The sequence below is a fragment of the Corvus kubaryi genome, unplaced genomic scaffold (assembly GCF_017639235.1).
Source record: "Corvus kubaryi isolate FWS band 111438036 unplaced genomic scaffold, C.kubaryi_AGA036_p1.0 split2-37374, whole genome shotgun sequence".
NCBI classification, from domain to species: Eukaryota; Metazoa; Chordata; class Aves; order Passeriformes; family Corvidae; genus Corvus; species Corvus kubaryi.
In genome coordinates, this window is record NW_024582082.1 from 5,566,237 (window position 1) to 5,585,320 (window position 19,084).

A 19,084-nucleotide genomic window follows, 5' to 3' on the forward strand; every position below is an offset into this window, starting at 1 on the left:
AGACCACCCTTATCCCTGGCTAGACCATCTAGTCCGTGTCACATGCACATGCTTTCCCTCCACCATCACATCTTCTGTATTAATATCAAATTATCCACCCTCTGCACAGACCCTGTATATGTTTATGTAATTATGCCAATTATTCTAATCCATCCATCCCCCATGTACTTGTGTATCTCTACCCATTTAATTATGTATGTTTATCTCAAATGTCCATCAGTTTACACCATAAAATCCAGCAACCAGCACATGGGGCCATTGGGTCTGGGTGCCCAACACACTCTCCCTCATCAGACAAGAGGCAATTCAGTTCCACATAACTTCAGCAGTCATGCTTTGATCATTCTCAGTGACCCAGCCTTGTGTCAGACCGATGGGTACAGAGGTATGGAAAGCAAGAATGGATTAGTCTGAGTAAATGTCATGTAACCCCATATATCTCAGAGCAGAAATAACAATCAGTTGTGAACAAGTAGAATTTTGCTTCTGACATGGTGGGGAGGATCAAGGTCATTACACCAACAAAAGGAAGAAAAGTGCATGCTGGGAACAGATAATATCATCTCTGCATCGGTGAAAAGTGCGGTTTTCATGGTGTGGGATTGTGTCATCATATCTATCAGGGTAAGAGAGGTCATATCAAAGGCTCCCACCTCAGCTCTGCACTCTTTCTTACAAGTTTTGTTTCCTGTTTTCCTTTGGCACTCAGAATCTTTCCCTGACCAGGTGAATCTAAACCTGCCTGCCTGCAGTTGCAGGGGGAGTTTGTATCCAGTAAAATCAGTGTCCTCTTCTTACTCTTAGACATCTTGTTTTTTCCTGCTCAGATTCTGGGCCCTGACCTGGATTCAAACAAAAGCTTCATAGGATGAATCTGCATGGCTGAATGGGGGAAAACCTCTGAAGCCCAGAGTCTGGAAGAGTTTGGACCCAGGAATTTGAATTTTCAGGATGCTGGGCCATAGGATTTGGTTTTAAAAATTTTGCTGCTATTTTATCTATTCTCAATTACCCTCCAAAACCAAACCAGTATCATTTGCTGCCAAAAATATTTGGGATCAGTGAACCATCAGGTGGCAACGACTGACAAAGCAAGTTTGCAAGTGCATGGAGTTATGCTTCCAAGTGCCGTGGATGGAGCTGAGGACTGGGATGCCCCAGGAGGCTTTCCTGAGTCCTTGCAAGCCACACACATGGCAGGAACTGGGGGAGTGGAGGGCAGGAGTCGGGAAACCCTTGGGAAAGTGTCATAAATACCTCTCGGTATTCCCTGAGATAGCAGAGCCTGTTCATGCACTGCTGGTTGCAATCACCAGGCTCTGTGAGAAATTGTTTGTCTTGGTCTTTGCATTAGGTAAATGCCCAACCCAAATTCACTGATAACAGCAGACACCAAAAAAAAGAGAAAAAAAATAAAAACAAAGAAAAAATAACCCAGAGACAAGGTCTCCTTGGGCCCCCAATCAGCAACAAAAAGGCAGTGACCAGACAGCCATTTAGTGAACATCTCAAAGCTATCTACCGTCTGCTGGAGGGGCTTTAAAGGCATTAGATTTGTGTGTTTGGCTCAAGCCAAGTGAATTGTAGTCTAAAGCTTTTCCTTGAATTCAAGGCTGTGTTTACTGCAGTCAGGGCGAGGAGAAGGAGGCAACCCCAAAGCCCTCCCTCCTCCTCTTCCCCCACCCTGCAAGCTCCAGGCTTGAAACTTGATTTAAAAAAAAAAATACAAGATTGAATTTCAGTTTGCAGGATTAGGGAGATGACTTTTAGGGGCTGCTTGTTGGAAAAAAAGGAAAGCAAAGCAGCTGGGAGGGATTAGGCTGAGCTGGCGTCTGCACTTTCAACTGATTCAATTTTGCTCCACAAGACATTGTATCTGAGCCTTTCTGGAGACTATTCAAAGCAAATCATTTTCATTTTACCATTTGGTAAGTGATCAGAGTCTATTTTTAGTGAATTGGAAGTGTCGGGGGTTTTCTCTCTATCCTTTTCTTTTCTTTTCATTTCTTTGTTTCTTTCTTTTTTTTTCTTTCTCCACTTTCTTCCACAATTGAATATCTCCATTTGGGGTATCAAGAACAGACATGTTTGGAGGGAATGTTTACCACAGCCAGAAACCTAAATTTATTTTATGCCTCACTTCCAGAAGAAGGGGCACCAGCGAGAGAGGTTGGACCTGGCAGGGATGTCAAACCACTCTCTCAGAAAGTCTCTCAGAGCCCGGGCTCTGCATCAGTTTGGGTGTTTTTTGGGTAATTCCTTATGATTTTGGCAAATCCCAGCAGTTGCATGTGGGTCCCTGCAGCCTGCAGGGCTATTAGCAGAGGTTGGGCTGTGCCCAGGAGCTGTTGAGTGGGTTGGGGGGGGAATGGGACACAGTCGAGGGTACAAGCTGATTTTTCTCCAGATAATCCCCACCTCCCACTCCTCCTCCAAGGTTAAACTGGCAACTCAGAGGTATTTTGCAACATCTTTGGTGGCTTGGTTGCATTTCTCATTGAAAAAAACAGAAATCAGAAAACTTTCTTGAAAATAAGAAACGGGAGAAGTCTTACCACTTGGGAAGGGGGGAATTCTTTTCCTTCCAGTTTAAATGCATTTTTACACTTTTTTTTTTCTTAATTTCACTTTACTGCAAACAAAAGAGTTTGAAGGGTGTTCTTTCTCCTTCTTTTCTTTTCTTTTCTTTTCTTTTCTTTTCTTTTCTTTTCTTTTCTTTTCTTTCTCATTCTTGGAGATGTTCCGTCTGGTACATTGCTTCACAAATTGAAACCCTTCTACAAAAAGGGGCACAGGTTGGGTGAGGGTCTCACAGCATCATCCTCTGGCCCTCCACAAACACAGCAGCTCCCTTGGACTTTGGGGAGGACAAGGGCTTTTGCAAGCAATGGTTAAAAGCCCTTCTCTTGCTGGCCTTGCCACAGATTCATTGTATGCCTTTAGTGCATGTTATTTATTGTCTTTGCACCTTCTCTTACATAAAATGCTTGTAGCAGAGAACAGAAAATGATAAATGCTGGGGTGTTTTCCACCTCAGACTGTATTGCAAAATATCACTTTGCTCCAGGAGCAGGAGTGCCTTCTCTGCTCCCTAACCCAGACATGGCAGATAAACAGTACAATATCAAACGCTGCATCTCCAAATCAAAAAATCTAACCTCTGGATGACAGTCTATCAGGATGAATATTTTTCCTTCTTCTGTTATATTCTCCAGGAGGTGTTTTTCCTATTAGTGATATCTATAAAGCATTTGCTTTGTGTAAAAGGTTGCAGACTGCACACCAAAGCAGGTGGGTGAGTTTATTCAGTTTAGTTTGTAAAACAGGGGAAGGCACTTGATGGGCATCCCTGGCTGGTGTGGGGTGTTTTGGAGGGACATGGGCAGGAGCCCTCTTGGGACCACCAGCCCTTTGGGACACACAGGGCCACTCACGGTGAGCACTTATACTGCAAGATGCAGCTCAAAAGGATGGAGCAAAACAACAAGGAGGAAGGTAACAAAACACTCCCTCTGTGTGGGGCGGCAAACAGCGTGTGAAGCCCTAAGAGCACCAGATCCAGAAAATAGGCTGTGGGTGAAGGCTGGGATACCATCCCCTGCCATGAGAAGGACCTTCAGGAAGGTTTGGTGAGATTCCTAGGATCCGCTATTCCTTAAAAATGAGGAAAAACCCTCTTCTGCCTTGTTCTTGTTGTCCTGGGCTGAGCCTGCAGCCTGGCCGGGTGTTTGGGCCACAACAATCCCCCACCCCTCAGAGCCAGGCAGCAAGAGCTGAGAGCCATTGTAATAGCAACAATTCTTTATTCACAGGCTGGAGCAAAAACGGAATATGCAAGCAGAGGGGGAGAAAGGGGGTGGGGGGCAAAACACAACCGATCTTGTAAAAGAGACCCTTAAGAAATACCATACATGTAGGCTCTTGCACAAACATTTTTTTTATCAGTCTGCAGCCAGAAGACGAGAATGCAATAAGTGCGTGGCACACAGGGAACTGGGGGTAGGAGGGTCTCTTCTAATAAAAAAGAATGGATCTGAACAAAGAAAAAGGTTCTGCTAAACTGATGGTGGCAGATGGCATCAGCCCCACCATGCTCCCTTTCAATTGCGGGAAAATATAGTAAAGCAATTTAATGAAAACGCTTAAATAAGCAAACAGTGCAGTTAATTGAACCCATATGCATTAGGAAGGAAATCTAAAGTATACTGATTCATTAAGTTTTATATAACTGTAAACCCCCAGAACCTAAGACAGAGTAAGAAGCCATGATGAAGTGCCAACTAGAAGGGGACCTTCTACCCAGCTTCACTTCGATCTGTTATGTTATGACAAGAACAAGTGGTTTTAACAAGTACACCATAAATCAGGAGTGTGCACTCCAGCCTGGAGTCTTCCAGGTACCAAACTCTGCTGCAAACTCACATTCCTTTTCCTCCGGTAGACTTTTTTATTTTCCAAGACAGAAATAACTGGAACTTGGATGCTGCCATCTGCGAAGCAAATAAGCAGGGAATAGTTGGTCCTTGAGGTCTTTATCATATTTTTTATTCAAGAGAACTTGGTGTTGCATCTGGATGATGCTCCCTGAGACACTTTTGATGAAGGCTACATGTCCCTCACACCTGGCTTTGACAGGTAAAACAAACTCCTTTCTTTGGCACTGAGCATGAGCTATGACTTTTGGACAGAAGTTGGATAGACAGAAAGCTGGGAATGGAAAGGCAACTACTATACCCACAGTTTAAAAACCACCCATAAATAAAATCCTAGGGAGAAAGCATCTCTGGCATCATTGAAGCAAGTCCAAAAGTTCCCTTTGATTACAAGAGAGTCAGAACTTCAGATCAGGAGATCAGGAAGCCCCTGGGGATGCTTGGTTCAGGATTTGCCTTGTGTGTTTTGGAACTGGAGGTATCAACTCTGGTTGCTGCTTTCACTGAGCTCTCTGTGGCTCATGAAACAAGATCCATTCAGTTTTCAGAGAAATCTGGTTTACTGCAAAATAAGAGCCAGCAAGTGATGATTAATTGATCCCAAGGCACAACTGTGAGCTGGGTTTTGGATTTTTTGGTGATGCTGATTCAAAGTGTCATTGCAGTGAGCAGAATAAGATCTTCATCCTCAGTAATTTGGTTCTGAAATGAAGGTGACCTGCAGCCAAGAGAAGGGTCTCAGGGTAATTGGAAGGGCATCCAGAGCATCCAGGCTGATTCAGGAGATCATCAATAACCTGTAAAGACACTGAGGCCTTTCCCATCCATATTCACCTGCTATGTATAACTCAGCAGATGGGGGATGTAACAGGAGAAAAAACTACAAAGGCAAAAAATTGCAAAAATTAATTTTTCATTCATAAAGGTTGACAATATAGGCTAAATCATTGCACAGTGCAATTCTTGGTAGTCAGGACTTAAAAAAAATCCAACCACTTGAAAATAAGCACAAAGAAAGCAGACATCTGTAATGAACATGCAGAACATTACAGAAAAATAAATTTATTTTAAAAAAACAATAAAAAAGACACAATGGATTTCTAGGCTGGGTCTTCATAGAGACTTACAAATATAATGGTTTTCTTTGTCTCTCTATAGGAAGTGCCGTGGGGATCCCAAGACATGGGGATTGACGGGGGCATGGAGGGGCATGGGGTGATCTGACCCTGCCACCCAGAGCACTTTGGCCATGCTGCAAAATAGGTGCAGCCCCTGTCTGAAGTGAAAAGTTCTGCTGGTAGGTGACTACTGCAGCCCCTGTTTGAATTTCCTGGATGTCAGGCACAGTTAACGTCAGGGAGACAAGGGAGAGCTGAATTTTTGGCCCCAATTCAACAAGGCACTTAAGCACAAGCTTAACTGTAAGTACGTACTTAAGTCCCTCCTTATATAGCAGAACATATGTTAACACCTCGCTGAAGCCTGGGCTAAGTGCATGCTCAAAGTTAAGCGTCTGCTTAAGAGCTTTGTTGAATCAGGACTGTTGTTTACTTCCAACAATTGATGTCTCCTGGAATATTCACAGTTCTAGTTGCAAACCTCATGCATCTGTTTTCTCTTAAGATTATTAATAGAGTCATTCTTTAAAAAACACACGGCGACGCAACCCTTGACAATCTGCAATTGCTGCCTTCAGGAGAGTGGGGGACCAACAAGGCAGGAGCATTTCCATAGAGATCCCTCATTGCCCTTCATTTTCCATTTTATTCTAGGTAGTTTATGGGAAAGCAACAGTGTTACAAAACAATGTGGAGTCACCGACAATAGAAATAATCTGAATTTAACTTGATTACAAAAAAAAAAAGTGATTCCAGTTTTAGGAACCATGGAGATTGCTGGAATATAAACTTATAAATGGCAAATTGCTAATGTAAATATGTGTCAGTATATATACATGTAAATCACATAAATATAAAATCGGCCCTATAAATTGAACAGTTATGTCAGGACATCTTGAGCTATTGGAACATGGCTTAACTCCACCATCAGGTAGCAGAAAGGGCATTTTAGGGAAATTAAGGTAATTCACAATTTGTGTTGTTTACAGTGATTCCCATTCCCAAGGTGATGAGCCCCCAAAGAAATAACACTCCTTGTTAAAATTGACTGTGATGAGTCTAGGATGTCAGGATGCTCTCAGGAATGCCAGATAGATCAATAAGGCGCAGAGCAACATTTTGTGTCTCTACTCACCTTTTTTTAAGATTTATTTTCTTTTGCATGGTTGTTGGGCATCTCTCCTGTGCTCTGCTCCCCTTTGGGAACAAGGCTGCTCCCTCTGTTTCTCCAGGCAGGTGTCGACATCTCCACTTAGGTCCCAGGGCAGATCTGGGGACCCGCCGAGGCACTACATTGTCCCCAGAGAGGTGGGTGCCCATCCCAGCTGCAATTTTTCTGCCCATGGCTCGGGTCTGTCACCAGCCATCCTGGCCCTGCTGGGCGGTTTCCCAGCAATGCTGGAGACTTAGACCACAATAGAAGGAAATCACTAAAGCTGAATTGCTCCAAGTAAGTCCTCAGCAGGGTTTGACTGGTAAATATTTAACAAGGAGAACTCCCTATCCTCTCCTGGTACGTATTAAACTAATACATTTATTTTAACAAGGGAAACGGTTTCCCCAAGCTCCCGCTCAATTTGAGCCCTTGACTTCTACAAAAGCCTCAGTAAGGTTGGCTTCCTGGGGCTCAGTAATTCACTGGGACTAAACGAGAGATGGCTCTGAGCCATGAACTTGGAGTCTGGAGGTGACAGGACCTCCCCAAGGTTGAGGAGAGCTCGGTAGTGGGGTCTCCATTCCCACTTGCCTTCAGACAGGTCCAACACCCACCTCAGGACATCCCTGCCGCAACCAACTTCTGACCATTTCAGCCATCCTGTGGAGTGAGGTTGACCATAGCCCATCACAGTTTCCATGTGTTGGAAGCAGTTCTCATGCCAAAGTCCTCCCCACAGAAGCTTTGCAAAGCACCAGCTCCACCAGTACCCATCCCGCACTTCCTCCATCCCCAGTCCTTTCTGCTGCCTCTCCCTGCACTCAGATGGAGCCAGGTGTCATGAGCAAGGACTTGATGCTGGGAGAGTGAGCAGCTCACATTCCTTGTCCCTAGGCTGGTGATGCTGGTGATGTTTATTTCCCCTCGGCTCTGCTCTTTTCTCCATTCCATGGACCAGAGGAGGATTCTCAAGCCCCTGAGAAAAAGTGCTTTCACTACCAGTGATCCTTCAAGGTGCCCAAAGTCATTTCTCCTCAGGAAGCCCTGCTGAGCCATATCCTCATGCTTTCTGATCTGAGCAGAAACCTCATGAATGCAGCCCCACACAGAGGAGCTTGGTTCTCCACATGACCTTCCCACAGGAGCTGGGGCTCTGTTCCACTGTGGACTGTGTCCCTTTGTGCTCTGAGCAGGAAGGTAGGTGGCTGCCCAGTGAATTCTGCCTCTGCAAAACATGTCCTGAACAGCTCATGGGACATGTCACTGGTGCCAGAGCTCACCCACAGGCACCCACAAACTGCACGGCTGCTTTCCCTGCCATGGCATTGCTGCTACTGGGAGCCCCAGAGATGGTCCCATCCCCTTCAGGCAGTGGAGGCTCCTGGCCTCCCATCCCAGCTGGCAGAGCCCACTGCTGCCCTTGTGGGCTGTGGGCTGGCTCTGAGGCTACTGGACTCTCTCTCACTCCCTCACTAATCTTTTTTAGACTTTCCCTCAAGGAATCTCTGAAAGCAACTCCCAACTTTGCATCTTTGCTTCAAGCCATCCCATGACTCCAGCACTTCCACTCTGACTCATGGGTAGAGGGCAGGTTTGAACAATGGTGGCTGCTTCTGCCAAGGCAATTATGACTCCTGCCATCACAGCCCAAAAGTCTCTGGGAAACTTTTCCTGCTCAGCTTACCCTGGTTGCAGTGTGTGAGATGATGTGCAACATTCCCAGGAGAGATGCAGGCACCTGAGGGGGGGAAATGGAAGATGTGAGACCTTGATGCATTGGAAAGAGCTCCCTGGCTCCATAAACCATCTTCTGCACACTTTGGTATGTCTCCTTGTGCCTCATGGGTAGGTAGTGCTGTGAGATCCTTTCAGGTGATGCCGTGAGCATGAAAACATGCAACAAAACTTGCCGTGGCCTGAGCATCTGACCTTTTTCTCTTGCCACCATGATCTGACACGTTTACCCTTCATCACCACTAAAACCTTACCTGTGAAATGTGTCTCTAAGCATCCCTTCCCTAAGTAGTCCAGTCTGCCTTCAGTTCTTCCCAATATTTAATAAATGCCCCTCTTGAAAAGGGCTGAGGGAAGACAAGGAATGTTTGCAATGTTTACCTCACCCTCACAAGCAAACAGAAAGTCCATCCCTGATCCTATCCCCACCTGTCCCAGTCCAGCAGGCAGCGAGGTCTCTCCCACTGCCAACAATATCAGTAGGAAAATCCTTTTCACTCTGCTGTTCTGGGATGGGGATTCCAGAAAGCCTTACAGCAGCTTGGCAGTACAGTAAATAAGAAACAGATTTCCAAATGGTTTGATTTACCATCTTTTTCTTTGTAGCATCTAAGCCCAGGGGCTGAGGACCTGACTCCAGAAAGTCTCCGTTCAGATCACCAACCTGCACCCTCAGGCAGTAAACCCGACAGTGAGGCAGGACCTGGCATGGGCTCAGCCTGCCAGGGGAGTATTGCAGAGGAGAGCGTGCCACGTGGAGCAGCAGCTCATCAGGCCAACAGAAATCCACACGCATCTGTTCAGCAGCACCCAGCTCCAGTGCAAAATGGAAAGTTGGACAGAAAAGAAGCCTCTGGACCACATCCCATGCCGAGGGTGGTAAGCCATGAAACATTCACTGCAGTTGCTTCCGTGCTGGTCTGAGATGTTGTGCTGTTCCTCTCACCATTGTCTCCAGCTGCATTTTCCCCACATGCTCTTTCACACCCATGAGTATTTAAATGACAGGTCTCAAAGCTCTGGGACTGATCCTCTTCCCATGTTAGCATCAGTCCAGGATAACTTCATCATTCGGGACAAGCCCTGGTGCATGGGCATGCAAGAGGAGCACAAATTGTAGGATTCAGGTACTGATTCCTTTTATAACAGAAAATCCATTTTCAGGACTTTTCCTAATCATCTTCTAACTGGACTCTCCACTTGTTGAACTCAGGGAAGTTCCCACTGAGTTCAAACCCTTCCCTACAATATTCATTGAGATGGCTCCAGGTAACATAACTTTATATATCAGAGCATGATGCATCATATAAAATACAGCATCCATCTGAAGACTACCTCTTGTGCAGGGTGAGGCTAGACTCCACTCAGTAGCACTATTTTGGAACAAGCTCAGCCTTTCTCAAGAAAAATCTCTGTGGCATGGGGTTATCTTGCAGAATAAAGGCTGTTTTCCCTGTCCGATTCACTCAGGTGATGACTAAGCTCATGAGGCATTCCTCAGCCCATGTTATTCTCAGATCTTTCATCCAGCACCTTCTCCTAGCACAGGGAAAAACCATACTGCAACCTAATGATCACAGAGGGAAACCTCCTCTCTATCCGTGTCTCACTGTCATGTAACTACATTTCTCAGGGTCTGCAGCCTTAGAGAAATAAGTCATGACACCTCAAGGAAGTCCTCTGGAGAAGACCAGTCTCTGGTCTGCATATAAAACCTCCAAACTTTATCCTCATAAATTATTTTTTCTCTTTTGAACACAATGTTTCACACATTGTAGACCTGGTTTTTGAATACATCAGAGTCAGTTAATGAGCTCAGATTAGTCCTACCCTGGTTTCAGCCAAAGCCAAAGTGGCAGCAGTAAGAGATGGAGCCTCCAACACCAACATGCCTTTGAGCAGAGTCCTGCTGTCTGCTGTGCAAGGATGACTTGCAAAGTAGGCTGATAAAGCACGTGCTTATGAATTTTGTAATGCTGGCACTCAGATACTGTGATTCAGGGTAATCCCAGGGATCATGGAGGGAATATTTTGAGGGGAGAGCTTCAAAGCAGTGTCTAGATGCTGCAGGAACTGGTGCTGGCATGGATTTATTTCCCAACCATCATTTTCTCTACTATTTTCTTAGATACTACAGCCCCTGTCTCAGCCTCAGGTGTCAAAGCAGGGCAAAGTGGATCAGAGGCAGTCAGTGCCATGGCTAGAGGGGACAATCTCTGCTCCTTATCCATGTGTGAGCTGGACACACTTGGAGGGAGGATCTGGAATTTGTCACCCTCCAAACCAGGCTCACAAGTGCTTCTCATGCTGCCACCCCTTGTGCAGGCACTTACGAACCTGCTAGAGCCCCACAGCAGCTTCACAGCTCTGTGTGTGGAAGTGCTGCAATGTGGCAGGCACAGGCTGGAAAGCAAAAACAACGTGGACAGCTTCCATGAGCAGTCCAGTGGTGTTCAAAATCCAGCCACAGACACATGCACACAGTGTATGATCACACACCAGTATATAAGACAACAGAGTTATGGTGGGCAGTGGTTTATACTAAACAGACAAAGTCCTATTGAGTTATAGGACAAAATCAACATCACCCTGGTGAGTAACTTGGGAAGTAATTAAGAGCAGTTTTATAGGTGCCAGATCCCACTGAGCAACAGACCAGTAAAACTGTGTCTGAGTCTTCTGAGGGATGGATGTGAGGATGAAACACACAAGCCAGGCTCATGCTGCAGGTGTGACAGTGCCTGCCCACCTCCTCTGAGAGCCTGGAGAGCTCAGGGCACTTTACATGGGAGCCAACTACCCACAGTCCCACCTGTTGCACATTCGGGAATGGCTCCACCTGCTTCGGAGCTGATTCACACAAGGTACTAACCAAAACTAAAGGGTCATGCTCCCAAAAAGCTGGATGAAAAGCTTTATGAAATTAAGCTTGGAGACCACGGTGAAGGAGCAGTGCTCCCAGGGTGGGTATGCCCTGCTTCCCTATGATCTGGTCACCAAATACCTCTGGGCTGGGCATCCAGAAATGCAGGTGACCTGCAGAAGAGCTGGGTGTTTCCCCAGATCCAGGCTTTGGGTTTTAGCAGTTCAGCCTCAGCAGAATGGGCAGGAGGCTCTTTCCAAGATGCCAAAAGGAAACATAGCAGCGGGACCCACCAAGCCATTGGGTCCTCGCTCCCTGGATCCCACAGCCAGCACATGGCTAACCCAGCACCAGGGCCTTGGGAGCCAACTTGTGTTCCCAGACCGAGGCAACATTTTTATCACGCCAATTTAAACCATTAATAATTGTCTGCACAAACCCTCCCAAGCTTCCAACATTATGTAAACAGAAGTGAATTAAAATTATTTTTTTCCATCACTGTTTGAAATGTGCAATGCTTTTTCTAAACTGCTCCATGAGCAAAAGACAGAGTGGGATCTGAAACAGTTCCCTGGCCTCCAGCCAGGTCCCAGCAAGTACTTTATTTCTCACTACAAGACAGTCAGAGCAAGGGTTTAAGAGGCTTTGAACACAAACAGCGTTAGGTTAGTTAAGTCCTGCTTTGAGCAGTGGCGAGCAGTGGAGACATAAACAGATTTCATTTGAACTGGGCTTAATGTAGCTGGGTTTACAGAGTCCCAGCTGATTTCCACATACATCAGAAGTGGTGTATATTTAGGGTGGCAGCATGGTCCCATGGGGAGGGCAGACATCCGTGTAGGTGCCCCGGCGCCGGCGCTGACCCCCCGTGCACCTCTCAGTGATCCCCACCGCTCCTTTATCTGCGAAATGGAAAGAGCTGACCTACTTCACAGAGCAAACCTGGAATCAATTAATGTCTAGCCTGCATTTAGGAGAGGCAAAACACTATATAAACATTATGTATCATTTAGCTTCTGAGGAAAAGCCATCGCCTGACAAAAGGGGCCTCTCCTTTCTATTTCATGAAGTCCGGTTCACACTGGTGCAGCCCTCCTTGACTTTTTTGGCCTGGTCCTAATTTTCACCAGCCCAGATTGCAGGAGACTTCAACTCACAAAGTACATTCATTTCCCTCTTAATAAGTGAGGGTGTCCTTGCTGAGAATGCCCATTCCTTATACATCTCCCCAGGACAAAGCTGGGGGCCAGCATCACACTGTGTTGGGCACCAGGAAGGCTGCTGGCTCCTCCCAAGACCAAAGACATTGTTCAGAGGGCTGCTTCTCACTGCCCTGCTTTGCCAAAAGGGTTGAGCAACATCCCAACACACCACTTCTCTGGGCAACCTGTGCCAGTGCCTCCCCACCTTTACAGGGAAGAATTTCTTCCTAATATCTAATCTAAATCTACCCTCCTTAAGCTTAAAGCCATTCCTTCTTGTCCTGTCACTTCATGCCCTTGTAAGCAGTCTCTCTCCAGCATTCTTGCAGCCCCTTTAGGCACTGAAAGGGTATCTAAGGTCTCCCTGGAGCCTTCTTTTCTCCAGGCTGAACAACCCCAGGTCTTTCAGACCATTGTCAGGTTAGAGGATTTTACCACTCTCCACCTGGTTTTTAACACACTCGTGATGGCTGGCCTCTGCATTCATCCCAAGTTACTCACCAATGTCACTGTTGCACTCTCCTGCCATTAATATTTTACTTTCAGTTAAAAAAATACCGCCAGACCCTTTTTGACAGGTGTCCCTTTGCATTGGTTGCTGTCCTGCAGTCTCCTGCCCTTGCACACCAATCCTTCAGCCTGTCTGAGCCCTTCCTATAAACACAGGAAGGCTCCGGATTGTTTTTCACACTACACAAAAGTTTTCTCTCACCATTAAAATAATGAAAACCAGGATTACCAACAGCCTATGTCCTGAGCTGGGGGTGCCAAGCAGGGTGCTGCTACTGCTACTGATGCAAGTGCGATGCTGCTGGTGAGAGCCAGCCCTGTATTTTTGGAGACCCAGGGATAAGCAGCAGTCCTGGCTCATGGACTCAAGGTGACCCTTGTCACTCACCCAAACACAAATGCTGCAGGAATTGTCCCTGTTCAATGACAACTGTGGTGTGGCCCAAATACAGCCAGTGATGCTGATAACTCAGTCATACCCTTTGTAGAGGGATTTGCTAATTTAAATAAGCAAAGGTCCTTTAACCTTGGCATCATTAGCTCTGAAACATGCAAAAACTATTTCTAGGGATAGTGTTTGCTCCCCCTAGTTTGGCTCTGTCCTTGAAGCCAGCACAGGAGCAAACCTGCACTTCAGATAAAATTCCAAACAATACTTTTTGTGTCACCCACAGGCCACAGAGCTGAGCTACCCCTAGTAAAACAAAATTTTAGAAGGAGGAGAAAAAATTTAAATAAAGAATTGGCAAGAAAACCCACCTGGAGACTGTGCATGCAAAGTTATGTGGGCTGTGTTCCTGGAGGAATGAACAGTGTCAGCATGGCTGGGGGAAGGTCAGGTACCCCACACCCCACTGATTTTCCATCTCACTGGGCCATGTGCTGTGGAGAAGTCAGGGAAAAGCAGGTTTTCATCTCATCTCTCCACCAAAAGGGTCACATCATGAATAACAGTACCACATGTGTTTCCATCATGTTGGCAAAGTTTTAGGAAGTATCCCTCATAAAACACAAAATGATTACAAATGAGAACATGAAAAACAAATTCAGCAGGAGCTTGTGTCGGAGCTTGTGTCACTGCTTACTCCCTCACCCTTTTACAAGGAGCTCCTGTTCTCAGCTCTCAGCTGGCTTGGGGAAGGCTTTGGGGTACAAACACTACAAACAGTAATCCAGGTCTGGGATCAGAAAGGCAGATTTTGGAGAGCAATGCAGACGGGCTTTCTGGGGTTGGTGAGAGGCAGGTACAGCCTCAACAGTGGCAGGCAGAGCTCTGCAAGATTGACCCATACTGTTCTGTAGGGGTGCATCAATAATTTTGCTTAGATACTGCTCATGTCAGGGTCTCATTTATTTTACGGCTGGAAGACATAATATAGTGAAAAACAGGATATTTTCTAGAAATTCTGCCCTGTGAGGGTGGTGAGGCACTGGCACTGATTTCCCAGAGAAGCTGTACATGTCCCATCTTGGAAGTGTTCAAGGGCAGGTTGGACAGGACTTGGAGCAGCCTGGTCACATGGAAGGTGTCCCTCCCTACGGCAGCAGGGCTGAAACTAGAAGTTCTTTAAGGTGCCTTCCAGCCCAAACCATTCTGGAATCCTGTGTTCCTCTGGCAATGCTGAACTCCAACTGATTGTGCAGAATCAAAAAGAATGGTCATACAAAACTGAGGAAAACTTACCTGATGTTATACCAGCGATGCCATCAAAGGCCCGCCTTGTGGCTGACTGATGGCCAGGTCATCGAATGCACGAACCTGTTTGCACAGGAGCAGAGGAGTAGCCCTGAGCCCCCAGCATCCCTGCTGCAAGGCACACGCCCCTCTCCCCACATCACCCAGCCAAGAGAGAGCCAAACCCCCAAACGTACCTCTCCCCCAGGCACTTTCCTCCCTTCGGTCACCCCCACAGTTATTTCTTGGCCCTTGCCATAGCACAAGAACAGGAGACCGAGCTGGAGGCAAAGTGAAGCTGTGCAGGCAGTCCTGCTCTGCTAATCCCCACTGCCTGCACGACTGGGAGGGGTCAGGGTGTCTCAGCCTTCATTGTCTCTAGCACATCAGCCTCTGCCATCACAGTCACTGTGCCCAGGCCTTGGGGTGCAGCTCTGTCCTGGCACGCCTTGTGCTGCATGCAGGAACGGCTGCTGCTCACAGGTCTCCTCTTTCCTTCTCCGATTACCCCGAGCTGTGTGGGTGTGTTTGCACTAGAACTGCCAGGCGAGGCCAAGCAGGTTGTTCCAAGGTGCTAATCAGCATCAGAGCACAGGAACAAGCTGCTTTGTTCTGAGGTATCACAGCCCCTTTCCTTAGTGCGGGCTGGTTTGCCGACTCTTTTTGCTGTGCCAAGGCTGCTTGATCTTAGAAAGAGGGAGCTGGCAGGGAGAGCACTGGAGGCCTGGGCTTTAGTCCCAGCCTTGCCACAAGGTTTCCAGGAAAAGGACCTGGGCTGGGATCCATTCACAGCCCGCAGTTGCTCCAGCTCTCAATGGCAACGTTCTTCCCTCCATCAGCAGCTGCCCTCAGCGCAGGGCCAGAGCTGGCGGCTGCACTTCCACCCATTCAGCTCACAGAAAAAAGAGAAGATATTTTCTAAATTATGTTTAATCATAAAGGCTTATTTCTCAATCATTCTGGCTTATTCCAATGAAGATTTGAAGCACAGGTTTTAGGCAGAGCTCTGACAGTCACCAAAGGTCACATTCTGCCCAAAAAGAGTTTAGCTTTTCATCCTCTCGTGATCTGGTAAAGCTTTTACTTTCGTGACTTCCACGATCTCTCCCAATATGCCAGTATGCTCACAATGGTGACGTTGCAACCTGCAGGGAGAGAAAAGCATGGTAAAAAGATCCCCAAATGCTGTGCAAAATGGAAAGGGCCACATCTAAGGCACATGGAGAACTGCACCCTTGGCAAGCACTCCTCCGTCCACCCAGCAGGGCAAGGAGCAGTGGAGACATCCCAAGTATTTTGAATGATGAGCCTCCTGACTCTTCAATATCTTTATTTTTTTTAATATCTTTCAAAATAATTTTCTCCCAAAAGATCAAGGGGGGCACCCAGGAGTGGCCTCACAACATGTGCCATGTGCACACAAAACATTTGCAGAAGCCTAAGTCCTGGTAAGTGATAGGAAGGAAATAACACAGAGACTCCTGACAGTAACCACAGTCACCTGGAGTTTTGGGTAAAAGGGAATTTTTTGATATCCAGGGAATCCTTTCTGGACTCCAGGCCAGACTGTGGGCTTTTTAAACAATGGGTATCAAGCTGTGATCATAGGCTTGTAGCACATTAAGGTTAACCCAAGATATGTAAAATTCAGCAGTCTCCATTTGGGGAGTTTGTGAGAGGTTTTTCTCATTATGTGGTTTAGACTTGCTGCCTGGGGTTAGCTGCTCCCCAAACAAGATCCAGAGAAGTCCTTTGCTGAGGGAAAGCCCAGACCAGCTTGGAGTTGTGTTGTAAGAAGAAGGCAAGTCCTCCTCACCTCCCAAACTTTAAAGCAAACACATTTTCCAACCCCACTGTCCCCATAAACCTGGAATGATGTCTCACCTCTCTCCCAGGTGTGCTGAGGAGAGGAACATGTGAGCCAGACCATGAGGATGGAGCCTTGCTCAGGCCTCTGCACCCAGGGGAGACCCAGGACTCTGTGAATCCCAGGACACGCCAGGGCCAGGCACAATGAACAACGGTGAAAAACAGTGAATATTCCAGCAGGAAACTGATCATGTTTGGGATGAACCTTGATCCCACACCGATACTGATGGTGCTGGGAAATGACATTAGTCCTTCTGATGGGAGTGAAACCAGTCCATTTCCAGCATGTGCCATATGATGGTGCCTTCCTTGACTCTCAGAACTGCTCATGCTGAGAGCAGACACATTTTCCCTAGGGAAAACAGACTCAAAATATCCGTTTGTTCCAAGAAAATAATTCAGTGCCTCTAAAGGGTATCTGGTTCTGTGACTTGAAGTCTCTCTTGTAGTCACCTGCTCCACCATTACTGTTCAGTGTGTTATCCTGGAGGTCCAGGAAGAGCAAATACACGTGAATAAATGGAATGGTGAAACAAAATCCATCTATAATTATGATATCAGAGCAGCACAAAGTCTTTTTGATGTCATCCAGCAGCTCACTGAAATCTTTAAGTGATTTTGTGCTGTGAGAAAGAACAACCACAGGAGGAAAGCACTGTCAGCAAGAAGGAGGTGACATTGGGGCTGTCACCCTGTGGAACCCTCCATTGTCTTCACACCAGGTGCTGGCTGGAAGGGGGATTGTCTGTGGTCCCCATCCCCAATGCACTTTTGGAGAAGGCACAGGTGCCAGGCAAGGCAGGAGCCCCTGGGTGCTGATGGCATGGGGATGCTCATCCCAAGGGAGCAGCCTGGGGTTTCCCCAGTGCCCACCCAGGCAGGCAGGATCTGCAGCTCTGCAGGAACCCTCACCCCTGCCCTTGTGTGGGACCCAAACCCCTGACCCACTCAGTCTAGAACTGAACCAGTGACTTCCTGGCCCAAAGGCAAGAACACTCTCAACCAAGTCAGCCTGAACTGATTATTTTTAAATTACGTTTGCTAAAAGCAAGAATGAGCAGAAGAGTTGGGGGAAGCAGGGAGTCACATTGCTCTAATCATCTACATTTCAGTGACAGCTTTACTGCTTTTATTTCAAGTCAGCTTGGCAAAAGCCCTTTATCAAGAGCTCTCCTGCAGCATATGTTTCAAGTCCACAGTAGGATTTTGGATGTGACACATCACTGGGCTGCGAGAGGGCAGGAAGGAGCACGACCTCCCTCGAGTGCTCACAGAAAATAAGTCCAAGCCATTCTGGACAGGGTTCTTGGCTTGACATGACCTAAAAGGGTTTCTTTTTAAACTTCCATTTGATGTTAAACAAAGCACCACAAAACTGATTAAGAGCTTTTGCCCACCTATATAATACTTTAAGCTCTGTGTGCCATTAGAATGCTTTTAGCGGCACATGTGATGAGCCTACCAAGGAGGTGTAGAGGATCTACAGCCTGGATTATTATAAAAGTGGGCAAGGAAAGAAAAGAAAATTTTTCCTCTACTGGAAGCAGTTCATCCAGACCTTTCCCTGCTATACTACATCTGACATTTGTAGACAGTGCTGTCTGCCCACAGCCCACCTGCTCTAGTGGGACGGGGTTGGTTGTTCATGTTCTGAGCACAAACTGGAGATAAAACAGTATCTCCACTGCCTTCAGTGCCTGGCTGTTCCTCCCCTGCCATCCAGGATGGGTCAGGATGAGAGACAGGAGTCTGCAATCATCTCTCACCTCTAAACCTGCTAAGTTTGGTACGAATTCCTGGAGGAGCCAGCAGAGGCCTTTCCTGCCTCCCTGCACACCTCTCTGGCAGGCGCAGCCTGGGACTAGCAGGGGAGCAAAAGCCATTCAGGCCCCAAAATCAGGCGACGTTTTTGCCAGGTTATGTCATGACATTGGGCAAGTTTGGGCTGGGGCACATGGTCATAAAGAAAACCAGCCACCCAGAGCTGGGGGTGACAGGGGGGCCATAAAACTCTCCCAGCAACTGCAGGCGGGCCAGTGCCTCCCATGCAGGACCATCAGCTCATTTGGGGCTGCCAAGGCTTCTTCGGCTGCTTCAGCAACTGCTGCAGAGTTCTGTGAGCTCTTATGAAGAAGGAGCTTTGTGGTTCCCAGTCTGCACAAGCAGTAAACTACATCGGAATTAATCCCAAATATATTTTTAAAAAGCAGAAAAGTTGATTTTTTTTAGTTTTTCTTCTCCCCCCCCACCCCCCCCATTTTTTTAACAGAAAAACCTGGCATTTTGAAAGTTTATTTTGAAATTGAAATAAGGCTGAGTGGGGCCTACACTGAAACAGGGATCGCAGCTAACAGAACGTCTCTGTATGGAATACAACAAGGAAATTATTTCCTCAAGGTGGAAATTTATTGCTCCAAGGTGGAAGGCGGAGTGTTTTAAAGAGGTTTTTAATTAATAAAGGGAAACGTGCCAAGAATGCGTTGCATGTTTGAGCTCTCTGCATTAAATACTGCTAACCTGTTGA

General features: G+C 46.8%; 1 long non-coding RNA gene across 1 annotated transcript; it reads left to right on the top strand.

The window, feature by feature from the left end:
- Nucleotides 1-1,574: 1,574 nt before the first annotated feature.
- Nucleotides 1,575-18,795, top strand: LOC121658175. The gene is made up of 4 exons (XR_006013860.1): nucleotides 1,575-1,928; nucleotides 5,592-5,730; nucleotides 9,048-9,320; nucleotides 16,587-18,795. It is a non-coding gene; the product is annotated as an uncharacterized LOC121658175 (long non-coding RNA).
- Nucleotides 18,796-19,084: the final 289 nt, after the last annotated feature.